Source organism: Parasteatoda tepidariorum, chromosome 1 (assembly GCF_982258835.1).
Source record: "Parasteatoda tepidariorum strain Cologne lab strain chromosome 1, Ptep-v5.0, whole genome shotgun sequence".
Classification (NCBI taxonomy): domain Eukaryota; kingdom Metazoa; phylum Arthropoda; class Arachnida; order Araneae; family Theridiidae; genus Parasteatoda; species Parasteatoda tepidariorum.
Window position 1 is genome coordinate 114440568 of NC_141755.1, and position 16733 is coordinate 114457300.

The window sequence follows — 16733 nt, forward strand, 5'->3', positions numbered from 1 at the left end:
GCGCTATCTATTGATTCATGGAGTACCTACATAGAATGGTTGATACCGAAGACTCAATTCAAACATTAAAATTCTAGTCTAGTAAATAACAAAAAGGAAGGAAAAAAAATTATCTTCCTTCACTGGAAGTTATGGATTTTTTTTTAATATATATGTTAAGGTGAATGACCGAAATCGGTGGTTGTTGACTTTCACCGGTGAATGTTGACAATCACATAGTCGCTTTGGTGAATGTCCGAAATATTTATTACATTCGATTTGATAGGAATTTATTCGTGGATATAATTACATTTATTCGATATTTTAACCCTACACTGATGTTTTTTTAAGGTTAAGTGCCACTGCTCGGTATATATATTTGCCCGATACTCCAAACACTGGTGTTTCTTCTAATCCATCGTCAATAAGTATTAAAATATAGAATAAATATAAATATATCAAATAAATATAATAATATCAACGAATAAATTAATATAAAATTGGATATAACAAATATTTCGGACATTCACCAAAGGGACTATATAGTGCCTTTGGGGAATGTCCGATTGTGACTGATGACATTCACCGGTGAGAGTCGACATTCTCCAGATTTCGGTCATTCACCGTAACATATATATAGAGCAGCATTTAAAACCAATCCAGAAACGATTTTGTTCTTGCATTATTACACTTTATATTGCTATGCATACTATTGTAATACATTTTTCTCGTTTAAGCGAATGAGAACAGACACGAATCAAAAGGGCTAACAATTCAAAAGGGTAATTTTTTTGTTTCAATATAAATACTTACTATTCTTGAATTGCACTTCTCATGACGAAAATGATCTATCGATTCGAATTTTATCTCACATAAATTTGCGAGTCGTTACCGGTTACCATATCGTATTTAAAAGGCGTAGTAAACCAACAAAAAACCTTCGAAAACACAAACGAAAAGCAAGTCACATTAGCTATGAAATGATATCTGTGGGGCTATCGCGGGCAGTATACGATAGGGGTAAACATCTTGCTGGCGAGTCGCCTGTTTTGCATCCGTATCATATAGTATATTATTTCTGGATCACTGACCCCTTTTCCCAGAATTATTTTTAAATATTTTTGTAATTACATACCCTAATCGATATTATCGGTTAAATTAAACTTTTTCAGTGTTAACACCGAAAAAGTTTTACTTAATTTACCCATTATTAGAATTTGTAGTAATGCTAAGACAACATGTTATAACAGTTTATGTTCAGCACAGCATTTTATATTTGTGCTGGTAAAGGTCAATATGAATAAAATTATATTGAGTACATAAATGACTTTCTCTAAATTTAAAATGTATCTGCGAGGCCTAGACTTGATTTTAAAACTTTTGTTCGGAGGTAAATGATGACACCAACACGAAATATTATTTTAATTACATCCACCAGTATATGATAATATACCTGCATTCAATATACTGAAATATATGTTCGAACTTATTATATATAGAGGATCAAGTTCATAATGAAGCAAATCAAATTCAAGCGATCTTGATTCTTCTAGATTCTAGCGTTAGCGTTGTCATTTTTTGTGAACTGATGATGAAACTTCTTTGAGTGTCACATTCCATTATAATTGAAGTATAAGGATAGAATTCTAATTAGCTCAAGGAAAAGGGGATAGTAATAGTTAATGGTTATTACTCAATTTATTTTAAACTAGATTTTCCCCTTAAATTATGTTACTTCATTGAATGACTCTACAGCTGTAAGCAAAGCATCACAAAAGCAGTCCCACAGGTCTGAGTTCCCTTGTTGTGTTGTTGTTGTTGTTGCTGGCCCACACGGTTAGCGGAGCTAAACCAAGTCCATGACTCCAGAGACTCTGAGCAAGTCTGTAACAAAAAGTGGATCTGAAAAGAGGTCCACTTTAGAGATATTTAGGCATTGAAGTATATGTTCAGGAGTAGCTTGTTGGTCGTTACACTTAGTGCAAACAGGGAAAACTCTTGAACCATTACTGAACAACATAGTTCTTAGGTGACCGCTTCAAAATCTTGATATAACCGTCTGATCCCGCCTGCTGCACTGAAGGGTCAGGCTGCCATCCCTTGTTGTAGACACTGTAATAAAAAGTACATTATTATTATCTCTTTATAACACATTTCTTTTTATAATTATGGAATGATAACAAAGGCCTTCGTTTCTAAGTAGTAAAGAGGAAGACGGTTCTTTTGTTTTTATATTGTAAATTTATTTACCATAAATTAAAACTATGCACCGAAAATAATTGAAATATTGCTTAAAATTCTCTAAAATATTTCTCTAATTTCTTTTTGTACATTTTCTGAATAAATGAACAGAAATTATAAATCATTTAACAATCTAAAATTTTTTGCTCTAAAACGAATCAATATTTTTTAAATAATATTTTTCTGCAGAATTAAACAATTCTATCTATATTAATTTAAAACTAAATTTTTTAAAATTTATAATTTTTTGAAACTGTAGATTGATTACAGAGACCTTTGTTTCTTATCAGTGAAGCAAAATCCAGGTTGTTGCTTTACTGATGTCTGGACATAAAAAAAGTTCTACTTAGTAGTAAACTGTTAAACACCTGCCTTAGCTATTAATGATCTCTCGTAGATAGTAAAAAAGGAGGATGGGTTAAATAAAGGGTTAATTAATATTGTTTCCTTCTGATATTTCCCAAATGTTATTTAATTATGATGCGTAAATGTAGATTAAATTCATTATAAAAACTTATAAATTCGACGTCATGTTTGGAAACAGAAAAAGTGTTCGAAAAAAGGTTGACCTGAAACTTCTTCTTTTCTAAATTGCTATAATACATCGATAAAAGTATCCAATTTAATAAAATTTCAAAGTGAAAATACAGAAGAAAAAAAATAAAAGCAGCGAAGTGATAAAAGAAAAATAAATAAAAAACAGCGTAATTCATATGAATGTTATAAGTTTGAAAAATAATATTTATTTTAGATAAGATTACTATACATAAAAGGTCATACATAATATTCTAACATCAGTATGGGAAAAAGAGATACTCCCGGAAGAATGGAAACACAGCACTGTTTGTCTTATACACAAAAAAGGAGACATTCTTGAATGTTCAAACTACCGGGATATCAGCATGCTCTGCACTGCATATAAAGTCTTTTCAAAAATTCTATTTAACAGACTTAGCCCCTATGTAGAAAACATCATTGGTGAATACCAGTGCGGTTTTAGGAAGGGCAGGTCTACAACTGACCAAATATTTTGCATAAGACAGATTCTGGAAAAGACCAGGGAATTTGGAATTGGTACCCACCACCTATTTGTGGATTTCAAAACTGCTTACGACAGTGTAAACCAGAAGCGACTCATTGAAGCTATGCGAGAATTCAATATCCCGGACAAGCTTGTACGACTCACCACACTTACACTGTGTAAGACCATGCAGAAAGTTAAAATCCAAAATGACTTCTCGGAACCAATGGAGGTAAAAAATGGTGTAAGGCAAGGCGATGCTTTGGCATGCCTACTCTTCAATTTGGCATTAGAAAAAATTATCAGAGATTCAGGAATCAATACCAGAGGACATATCTTTCATAAGTCTGTCCAAATTTTCGCTTTTGCCGATGACATTGATATCATAGCGCGAACACAATCTGACTTAAAGCAAGCTTTTCTATCCATGGAAAAAGAGGCAGAAAAAATGCATCTCACTATTAACCAGGAGAAAACCAAGCATATGCAATGCATCAAAATAACTGATTCTACAACTCACTTGCAAATTGGTGAATACAAGTTTGAAAAAGTAAACAGTTTTGTTTATCTTGGTTCTGCAGTCAACGTTAATGGCAATATCGCACCCGAAATACAAAGAATCAATAGTGCAAGTAAATGTTTTTATGGATTAAAAAAATATTTAAAATCAAACCTACTAAAAAGAGATACTAAACTGTTAATTTATAAATGCTTAATCAGACCTATCCTAACATATGCCTCAGAAACTTGGACAACAACACAGAAAGATGAGAATTCCTTGGGAATCTTCGAACGTCGGATGCTAAGATCCATTTTTGGGGGCAAACAAGTTGATGGTACTTGGTACAGACGTTCAAACTCAGAACTCTATCGGGCCCTTAGAGAGCCTGATGTTGTCAAATATGTAAAAATTCAAAGAATTAAATGGGCTGGTCACATCATTCGAATGAACAGAGAGCGTTCGACAAACATAATCTTTTCGGCTCAGCCCATCGGATCAAGGCCCAGAGATCGACCAAAGCTGAGATGGGCCGACTGCGTGGAAAGAGACATTTCAGTCTTAAAAGTCTCAAACTGGAAGACAACTGCCAGGCAGAGGCAGGCCTGGAGGAAGTTGATTGAGAAGGCCAGGGCCCACCCGGGGCTGTCGTGCCATTGAGGAAGGAAGATTACTTCAGTTAATGCAATTTTTAGTGAAAAATGTTCCTTCATTCAGAAAATTGTTATATAAATGAGATAATATCACTCTTTTTTTACGGATGATGCTATTTTTTCATTTCCATTAAAACCATTCAGAATTGCAAGAAAATCTGCAGAGTTTTTCTCATTAGTGATGCGAACAAATACTAAATTAAAACTAAACAAAAAAAATATGCAGGAAAAGAATTTTAAAATCATAAAATAAAAGTTTTATTTTAATTCAACAAAAAAGAAATCAAATTCTATATGATACACGAGAAACAATAAACTAAGACAATAACAACAATTAAACAATAAACTAAGAAGAATTAACATAAAATAAAAATAATTAAACTAAAACTAATTAAAAAATTCGTATAAACTTTCACAAAACTAAAATTGAAAACATGAAATAAAATATATATCAATAAAAGAGAAAGTAAATCATATTCTAACATTTAAGCAAAATTAATGGATCTATAAATGAATAGAAATAAATAAATTAATTAACTAAATAAATAAAATAAATAAACAAAATAAAATAAATAAGAAAAAAATTATTAACAAAAAGAAAAATAAATAAAAAAAATTATTATACTAATATTTTACTATAATTAATTGCAATAATACAAAATCATATACAATACAAATTTAAGAACTAATTTAAGTAAAACTTCAATCTAAAGATAAAAAAACTGTTGTAATTAAATAAATAACCTAACCTAAATAAATTAAATAACCTAAATAATAAAATTAAGTCGTGTTACAGCAGCACAAAATTACTAGAGAACTCAACAGTGAATTGAAACAAAACTACTTTTAAGTTTACTAAAAATAAGGGTAGAGTAATTAGAAGTATTTAAAGAAAAAAGTACAAGTGCACAAAATACTCTAGCTCAAAATATCACTTACAATTCAAAATAAAATTACATTTTTTGAATTAAACAATAGCACACAAATCAAAAATCTACAAGTAAAATAATTTAATTTTGCAATTGAACAAGATTAGCTAAAAATTTTAACAATATATTCTGACTACAACTAAAGTAATTCTTCAGTAAAACATTACAAGGATAGTAAAATTTTGACAGAACTAATAATTGGTGACAAATTTTATTTGTAGTAATATTCAATTAAACCTTATAAAACCTATAAAGTAACATCAACCTATAATAAAGTAAGAGGAATTCAAATTCCGAAAGTTAAGCAATTCAATTCTACCTTTAAATGACATTAAATAAAACTATTTAGAAATCGGAATACCAATTCTAAAGTAAAAATAATTTAAAAATCAGATTAAAATTTATTTTGAAAAAATATAAGTAACACATTTTGAAACTTAAACAAAAATAGGATAACAATAGATGGAAATAATAATAGTTCTATTAATGTAAACTACTTACAGTGAGTTGGAAAAAAAAGATATATCACCCTAAACAACTTTTGTTTTAATGAATAGTAATGCTTTAAATAAGCCAAATAATTAGTATATCTATTTCTAAAATATGTCATTAGACGCCAAAGTGTGTTTTCTCTTAGTAAAAATATGACAGATTTGAATTTTTAATTCTCAAGACACAAAGTAAAGGGTAGTCTAAATTTGGCACTGAAAAATAGTGGAAATGATAAATTATAAAAACATAAAGCACAAATTATTTATTATATTATTTATTTGGCAAAATAAAATGAAATTTAGTAAATTAAAGAAAAAAACGTAGAAAAAATAATTATTAATAAGTAATAATTATTTTAAAAACGAGTGAAAAATATGTCAAAAATATTAGAATATATAATCTTGTAAATCAAAAAATAAAATTTTATAGAAACTAAACAGTTAATAAAGATAAATTAATACTAATGGAAACTTATATTAATGGAGACTAATATTAATGTAAACTAATATTAAATGTTTTAACAGTAAACTACATTTAATACATAAATTAATGAAATAAAAAAAAGAGTTACTAATACGTAGAATACAAAAATTTAAGTATACTATTATTTAAATTCAAGTAAATCGAAATCTGAAAATTAAACAAATAAACATACTAAAAAACTAAAATGTAAATATAGTAATACTATTATAAACTTATGTGAAGTGTACTAATACTTAAATTAAATTTATATGTAAGTAATGTAAGAAAAAACTTTTGCATGCAAAAAAAAACATTAACATATTATTCATCTATCAAAAAATGCTGCAAATGCATAACAAACAAAAATGAAGGTATACGAGGTATTCATTAAACAATATAGATCAAATTCTACAATTTACAGTATATATATATATATATATATATATATATATATATATATATATATATATATATATATATATATATATATATATATATATATATATATATATATATATATATATATATATATATATATATATATATAAATATATATATTTTATACACAAAATAAAATTATTTAAACAGTAAAAAGGAGAAAAGGTTTAATATAAATTTATGCTTAAATTGTATAACAAAAAAAATGCAATTTACAAAAAAAAAACATTAATTGATAATAACTTATACTAAACTAAAATTAATTAAATATGAAAAAAAACGTAGTTAACAAATTAAAGTCTAATATGAAATATATATTATTTATACAGCTAAAGATAAAATCTGTAGACAGAATAATGTACGAAAAAATCAAAAATCAATATATGTTACAAAAGCCAAACGCAGATTATAGTGAAACTTTTGCATAAATAAAATCAAGAAAAAACTTGAAAAGGCATTAAACACAAAAAGAATTCTGTAAATAACTCAAAAAAGTGTATTAAAAAAACTCGACAATATTAACAGATATTACAGTTTTGAAATAATATTAAAATACGAAAAGATATTATCTAAAGACATGAAATATAAAGACAAAAATAATAAAATATGGATTAAGTAATAGAAAATCAGAATTTCGTAAATCACATAAAAAAAATTTTTGGAAGCTAAAATTAAATGAACACGAAAACTAATATTAATGTTTTATACTTAACATGTACTAATACTAAACAGAAACTTATAGAAAAATTAATGTAAATAAAACTTCAAAAATCATTAAAAAAATTACTAAACAAAAAAAAGTAAATTAAGAAAAAACTAGCACTATCGTAACCTAAAACTATTTTAAAAATTAAGGTAAGAAAAAACTTTTAAAAATCTTAAAATATAAGAAGGTGAAATAGTTTTAATGTGGCAAAAGAAAGTGATATTCTGTAAATTAAAAAGAAGTCTTCCAGAAAGAACAAATGTCCCTTTTTGTAAAGAAAATTTCACAATACTGTTAAAAATAAGAACGTATGTAAGTTCTTATTCTCAAAAGCTTCTTAAGCTTTTGAGTGATCACAAAAAATAAGGGGCCTCCACTAAAAAAAAGGGAGAATTGAGACCAATATTAGAAATAGCATCAAAAGAGTATTCCAAATACAAAAAAAAGAGCTTTTACACTCATTAAATTTAATTATAAAATAAATACAAAGCAAAAGACTTAAATAGCTGTTAGTGAGTGTTTCCTATATTTATTTCCAATTATTTTACACATTCCTATCAAAAGTTCTTTTTTACGCAATATCAAAAAAGTCGCGTGCAAATTTCGTAAAAAAAAAAGTAGTCGCTAAAAAAGTAGAAAAAAACATTAACATATTATTCGTATATCAAAAAATTTTGTAAAATCATAACATGCAAAAATGAAGTTATATGAGTATTACATTCATTAAACAATATGGATATAAATTCTATATTCTATATAATTCTAGATATAAATTATATAGATATAAATTCTATAAATTGCAAACAAAAAATTATGCATAAAAAATTAAACAGTAAAAAGGAGAAAAGTATTAATATAAATTTATGCTAAAATTTCATAACAAAAAAAAAACAGTTTACAAAAAAAAAAATTTTGATAATAACTTATATTTAACTAAAAGTAATTTTAAAAAAATATAGTTGACATTTTAAATTCTAATATATGAATATATATTATTTATAACACTAAAGATTAAAAAAACTCCATAGACAGAATAATGTACCAAAAAAATAAAAATAAGTAAAAATCAATACCAATGTTACAAAAGCAAAACACACACTAAAGTGAAACTATTGCATTAACAATATTAAGAAAAAACTTGAAAAGGCATTAAACACAAAAAGAATTCTGTAAATAACCCAAAAAAGAGTATTGAAATAACTCGACAATAAATTAATTTACAGCCATTATAGTTTTGAAATAATATTAAAATACGAAAAGATATTATCTAAAGGCATGAAATATAAAAACAAAAAAAAATATAAAATATGGATAAAGTAAAAGAAATTCAGAATTTCGTAAATTACATCAGAAAATAAAATTGGAAGCTAAAAATTGAATGAACACAAAAACTCCTGTACTAAAAGTGTACTAATAATGATAAACTGATACTTATAGAAAAATTAATTTAAATAAAACTTTAAAAATCATTAAAAAATATTTAAAAACAAAAAAAAGTAAATTAAGAAAAAACTAGCCCTATCGTAACCTAAAACTAATTTAAAAATTAATTTAAGAAAAAATATTCAAAAATATTAAAATATAAAAAGGAGAAATAGTTTTAATATAGCAAAAGATAATGATATTCTGTAAATGAAAAACAAAATTTACCAAACAGAGAAAAATGAACAAATGTCCCTTTTTATAAAAACATTTTCACATTGCTGTTCAAAATAAGGACTCATGTAAGTTTAAAGAAGCATTGGCGTGATCACAGAAAATAAGGGGCTGCCGTTAAAAGTAGGGAGAGTTAAGACCAATATTAGAATAGCTATGAAAGAGTAACAAAAAAAAGAGCTTTTACACACATTAAATTTATTATAAAACAAATACAAATCAAATGACTTATTAAAAATTATTTATTTACCTCAACAGATCTTGTTAAACTTAGAGCTCTTCTCCAAGGATGCAGATTTCTGTAAAAATAATTTTTATAAATGAAAAAATTATATTACTCTTACCTACAAAACAATATCATCATACAAAATGGGATAAATATATACGGTAAGGTAGATATGTAAAATAAATCAAATTTTTAAAGAAATTCTAATATAGACCTCCCTGCAAGTTCCAGATTATTTCCTTTACATGGCAAAATTTTCTCTCGATAGAACGAAATAATATAAACATCTCATTTAGATATACTATTAGATATCTCATTAGATACGATTAGATTTATTTTATGACCGTTGTTGAACAGTCGATCCAATTTTGGGTTTATGACTACTAATGTTTAACTCTGTAGCCTTGTTATTTTGAACCAATCCAGAAGACGAGGAAACTCCTGGAACAGTACCCCCAGAGGTCAGGGCTTGTTATGGGAACATGGAGGACTTTGTGACTCGACAGATTTAACGTGCATCGGTCACCAATTAATTCACGGGGAGTCTTCGGCTGGCGGGGATCGAACCCACTCTCTCTTAGACGTGGGACTACTAACCAGGCTATCCCAGTCCTGATATCATTAGATTGCATTATCTCATTAGATATCACTTGACCTTAAATATAGATAATTACTAAATATGGTTTTCTCAATTATAGGTAAACATAAACAAATAATTAAAATTCATGTTTACATTATCTACAGCCTAGAAACCTAGATGTAGAGACTATAAATTAACTGAAATATTCCTTAAAAACTCTATAAGTTTTCTAAATTATTCACTTTCCTCAGCATATATTCCTACAATACATTATTTTGATTAATTGCCGAACCAAAAGTCTTAGTGACGAATAAAAACATACAATCTTTTCTTTTTTACTGACTTTTGGTTTCCCATGACTTCGAAGTACCTTCAAAATCACGCTTCATAATATCGCTTCATAGGTTTTTCCGAACGTTCTTCGAGTTCTTTCAAATTTAAAATTTGGCATACTTTTTACCAATTTACGTTGCATTCATTTTCTTGGCCCTAAATTCTTATGCTCCTTTTGTAAAATTTAAGTGCCATTTATTGCTCATTTCTCTTGCTATTATTTTTTATTAGTCACTTAATTTCTTCGTCTTCTCCCTTCTACATTCAAATTTCTTCGCCCATGTCAATGTTCTCTTAACAGAAATGACATATTTCTTTCACTACTTTCTCCGTTTTCAGTTTTTACTATGGGTGTCTGATACCCACGTTATCAGACATCAGTTGTCAGGTATAAACAAGTAGAATCATCAACGAATTAATTAAAGAGTTACGGATTAATTTAATGCAATTGGAAATTACAATGGATTGTTTAAATATATAGATATATATATAGATATATAGATATATATATATATAGATATATAGATATATAGATAGATAGATAAGATATATAAGATATATAGATAGATAGATAAGATATATAGATAGATAGATAAGATATATAGATATATAGATAGATAAGATATATAGATATATAGATATATAGATAGATAAGATATATAGATATATAGATAGATAAGATATATAGATATATATATATATATATAGATATATAGATATATAGATAGATAAGATATATAGATATATAGATATATAGATAGATAAGATATATAGATATATAGATAGATAAGATATATAGATATATATATAGATAGATAGATAAGATATATAGATATATAGATAGATAGATAAGATATATAAGATATATAGATAGATAGATAAGATATATAGATAGATAGATAAGATAAGATAAGATATATAGATAGATAGATAAGATAAGATAAGATATATAGATATATAGATAGATAAGATATATAGATATATAGATATATAGATAGATAAGATATATAGATATATAGATAGATAGATAAGATATATAGATATATAGATAAGATATATAAGATATATAGATAGATAGATAAGATATATAAGATATATAGATAGATAGATAAGATATATAAGATATATAAGATATATAGATAGATAGATAAGATATATAGATAGATAGATAAGATATATAAGATATATAGATAGATATATAAGATATATAAGATATATAAGATATATAGATAGATAGATAAGATATATAAGATATATAGATAAGATAAGATATATAGATATATAGATAGATAAGATATATACATATATAGATAGATAGATAAGATATATAAGATATATAGATAGATAGATAAGATATATAAGATATATAGATAGATAGATAAGATATATAAGATATATAGATAGATAGATAAGATATATAAGATATATAGATAGATAGATAAGATATATAAGATAGATAGATAAGATAAGATAAGATATATAAGATATATAGATAGATAGATAAGATATATAAGATAGATAAGATAAGATAAGATATATAGATAGATAGATAAGATAAGATAAGATAAGATATATAGATAGATAGATAAGATAAGATAAGGTATATATATAGATAGATAAGATAAGATAAAATTCTTCATTAAGCCTCAGTTAAAACTCATTTACAACAACCAATTTGAAGTTTTTCAAACAAAAGTCAGCCTTCTTCGGTACTCAATTAAAATAAATTTAAAATTCAGATGGTGGTGCGTGTTTTTTCATTATTTCACAATGTTTCTTGTTTTTGTCTCTCTCACCAAATTTTATTCTTATAAGTCTTGATACATTTCACGACATTTTGGGTCTCAAAGGTTCAACAAAATTGTCTACTATATAGCATATTTAATTACTTATTAAATATTTTAAGATATTTGACTAAAAAAGTACGTAACATATATTTGATTTAATAACATAGTTGACATAAAGGAATGGATAATCTTAACGTATAATTTTTTTTTTTTTACTTAGCACATTGCATGTTTAACATTTTACATATTGTTTTAATATAATAGCATATTTGATTACAAGAAAGGATGGTGAATCCTTTTAGAAAAAGAAAGGTTCGGAACACAACAAAGCTTTTGGAAGGCCGCTACAAAAAGAAATTTATTGAAATAAATTAATAGTTATTTATTTCAAGCTGCAATTAATATTAATTTAAAGATGAAGTAAAACAGATAGAATATAATATTTACGTAAGATGTGTTTTGAAAAAACATTTGCAACGTGAAAGAATATGGCAAAAGGCAGCAGACATTTTCTTTTTAATTGCAGCAGATTTCAAACCCTTTTCTTTTTTTGCAAAACAAGCATGGTTTTAACTATGCAAGCCACACATACACTTAACGTATTTTTTTTTCAGTACGTGAGTTTTGAAATAAAAACCGCTTTTAAAAAATATTTTGATACAGCAGAACTACTTTAACTCCTTTAATATTTCAAATTGACACCTTACAATTGTAATATAGTTGAAACTTTATGTTTCATTTAAAAAGCAGTGGGGGGGGGGATACATTTGGGTCCTGGACAACAAAATGTGCAATCAAGCTCAGCAGTTCCAAAATTTTATTTCGCCGTCCGAAACAACTGCTACCTTTGTCATATTTTTCCTTCGTACTTATTTTGTTTTATAACCAACGTTGAACAGCCGACCCAATTTTTTAGGATTAAGATTACATTATGTTCGACTCCGTAACATTGCTATTTTGAACCCCATCTTGAAGACAAGGGAACTACTGCATCAAGTATTGGGAGAAATTTGCCTTCATGGAGGACTTTTTGATGGGACTATACGACATTTGCGTTACATGGAGAGGAAAACCACGAAAATCTCCCACGGTAAATCTGACGGAAAGGGGAATGTAACCATGATCCGTCTACCACTGAGGATATTTTATTTCACTGTGGTCGGTGGTAGCAGGGTGCGGAGTTCGAATCAACTGGGATCGAGCCCGGGTAACCTCATTGGGAGAAGAGAGCTCTATCCCCTGATCCACCCTGATAAGCATTGAACATTTTGTGTGGTACTATGTAAGTTTCAATACCAACCTTTCTAAAGTTTTATATCTTAATAATTGGATATCTGTTGCACAATAATTGTTTAATACATAGGTGCACATTAAAGTTATTGTAGCCCGAATTTTTATTTATTTAATATTTTTGAAAATATTATTAGTAACAATTAAGTATTTTTAAAATTCTACTTCTTATTTTAATTTGAAATTCAATACTTTTGCTTTGTACAACTTGGTAAAAATCTGACAGTAATATTTATTGTTCCTTCAAACATAAAAGAGCCCTACATAAAATTTTGATAAAGTTGCGGCCCGCCATTTGATTTGTGTTTTTAACCGGCCTCATGTAAGTTGGAAACCCCTGATCTATATGAAATAAAGCCGAAATTATTGAAACTCTTGATTGGTTTTCTAAAAATAGGATACAATAGTATCCTATACTTTAAGATCAATACTTTAAGATCAATAATACGAGTTATATTACAACTATTCAGTACCTATTGCAGGCAAACAGTTGTAAATTGTTATCAATCTGAAGATTTATTTAAATTCTTTTATGTCTCAATTAAGGCAGATTTTTAAACTTAAATAAAATTAAAGTGGTCGCCAATAATTGTCCGATTTCACTTTGCGATTATTATTTTTTTAATTTAATACTTTTAATAATTGCTGTTAATGCTTCTATTCATAATGCTTCTATTGGCCAAAAACCAAGAAAGCTAAATTTCCATGTTAGCAAATTTTGCAATCGTTTATTATTAAATTGCAGACAATTTAAGATAAAAAAATAACTTTGTGCTGACATAAAATAGTTTACTAATTTATTATTATACAAATGAATAAATACATCGATACTTAACATTTAGCAAAAGGTAAAATTAACAATTACCTCCAACTAGATGGCTGGATGACACTGCTAAAGATCTAAAAGTAGATAAACAACTGGAAAAAGTCGCCATGGACAGGAGACGTTGGAGGCTACGTGTGGTTGAGGCAGCCAAGGCCTGTAAGGGGCTGTCGTGCTGAAGAAGAAGAAAAAAATGAAGCTAGAAATAATATTTTTCTTCAGTTCACATAAGTGACAATTATCATGTGAAAAACTGCCTGATTTAGCAAATTAAAATTACTGAGAACATGCATTAACATTCCATTTCTCTTAAGTAATACTGTTTCGTGATTTATAGCAAATATATCATTAACATGACTTTTTAAAATATTCAGAAAATAAAATAAATTTTTACAATTGGAATTACTATGTTCATATTATAATATAATCTAGCTAGAGCCTTGTGAAACATACCAATGCCTGTGAAGTAGTAATATATCCTTGACATACAAAAATTGTTATTTTAGTTTGAAAAATTACATGATAATCAGCAACTGTTTTGATATTTATTTGATAAGAATTTTGCATTTTTTAGCATAAATAACAGCAATATTATTTTTTTAAATTTAGGATTTTGGTGCTGAGTTAATCAACTCTAATTCCAAAAAAATTTGAATCACATTTGAAATTATTGCTTTTGTTTGCTATATGTTCGCTCAATCCTTTATTTTTGTTTAGTTTCCGATTGCTGCAAATGCTTCATGTTTCACAAAACAAGCAAAAAATCCTTTAACAAGATCAAATTACGTGTAACGCAGCTTGTGAATGAGGGTGGCTCCAGTTGGGAAAAGTCTTGTAGTAATAGCAAAACTGACAGATTGGTGAATAATTTAGTCACATCTTCTAACATCTTTAGATAAATCCTACATTTTCTTCTTTGCAAGCACAGAATGCAAGTTTGTAATATATGCTCTACAGTTTCGCTGATGTTGCCTACATATAACTAATAATCGTCGATCGAAAAACAGTCACCTTTATAATAACTAATTTAAAAAAAACTTACTTTTTACAAGAATTGCGAGAGTTGATCTTAAAGTCGCGTGAATACACATTGCGATCTTGGATTTTAAAATCGCGTGAATATGAAATCACGATAATGGATCTTGAAATCATGTTAATATGAAACTCGATAGTCGATTATCTTTGAAAATCGAAAAATAATATAGCTAGTTTATTTCAACGGTAAAATTTTCTTAAAAAAGCGGAATATTTATTTTTTTTAAAAAAAGCGGAATATTTATTTTAAAAAAAAAAAGCGAAATTCTTAGAGAATCGGAGTTTTGATTAAAAGGCTGAAATTCGAGAGACAAAAGCGGAAAAGCGCATCCCTGTTTTATGTACAGTGCGCCAAACAGCAAAAATAAAAAAAGATATCATCCTGAATAACTTTCGTTCTAATGATCGGATTTTTTACAAGCTAAGCGTCAATCTTAATGGGTCTAGAGGAGGATTTCAAACATGCTAATTAACTAGTTTACGACTACTATTGTTCAACTGCATAGCCTTTAATTTCGAACCCAATCCAGAAGACAAGGGAACTAGTGGATCAAGTATTGGGAGAAATTTGCTCTCGTGGAGGACTTTTTGATGGAACTATATCCTCATTTGCATTACATGCAGAGGAAAATCACGAAAACCTCCCACGGTAAGCTTGACAGCAAAAGGAATGTAACCCATGATCCGTCTACCAGTGAGGATATTTTACTTCAGTCCTGGGGTCGGTGCGTGCCGGATGCGGTGTTCGAATCGACCAGTTGTCAATGGGATCAAACCCGGGTAACCTCATTGGGAGACGAGAGCTCTATCCCCTGAGCCATTGGGGCTCTAGTTCTAGTTATTAATTAATTTACAAAATCAGACACAAGAAAGTATTTTCTCTAAATAAAGGTATCTATATTTTTTTCATATTTTGATTCATGACCCAAAAAATGGGAGTGCAGATAAAATCTCAAAAAAATTGGGGTGCAAGGAAGCTATATTTGGTGCAGTCCTAAAATAAAACCAAGAACTTAGGAGGGGTAATTTTATAACAATAAACTAACTGTCTAATAGACAAGAGAGAAATACTTAGTATTTCTCCGTTGTTAAGCAAACGAAGTTGAGACAATAAAAAAATGAAATAAAAAATGATCGTATTGTGTTCGCTGAGATCGAGAAGATTTTTTAATAGTTAATACAAACTTATCTCGAAGTTTCTAGGCAACAGACATTTTTTGGGCTCATTTCTGTCCAAAAAAAAGCAAAGATTGCTTTCCTTTTTTAAAAAATTAGGTCAATAAATACATTTTTTATAATTTTTCAAGATTTTAGTATTTGAACACCTGATTTTTTTACATGGTACCATTTGTATTTTTTTAAGCTGTTTTTAACTTTTTTAAATTTTTTACTAGAACCAAATGTGCAGTAATTATTTATATCATTTACAGAGTTGTAAGGCAAAAAAAATTCTGTAAAAATATAAAGCATCTGGAAGAGATTATAATGCACATTAATAAGGTTTTATATATATAATTCACGATATTTCTTTTTTCTATTATTGAAAAAATTAGTTAATTATACATGGCATTTTAAAAGCATTG

General features: G+C 27.4%; 1 long non-coding RNA gene across 1 annotated transcript in view; it reads right to left on the reverse strand.

The window, feature by feature from the left end:
• Window positions 1–535: 535 nt before the first annotated feature.
• Window positions 536–16733, reverse strand: part of LOC147816751 (uncharacterized) — a 33058-nt gene continuing 16860 nt past the window's right edge. The window contains exons 3-5 of the long non-coding RNA XR_015429008.1: window positions 14158–14290; window positions 9327–9375; window positions 536–2091 (exon numbers count right to left, since the gene is read on the reverse strand). This is a non-coding gene — a long non-coding RNA (uncharacterized LOC147816751). The remainder of the gene's footprint in view (window positions 2092–9326; window positions 9376–14157; window positions 14291–16733) is intronic.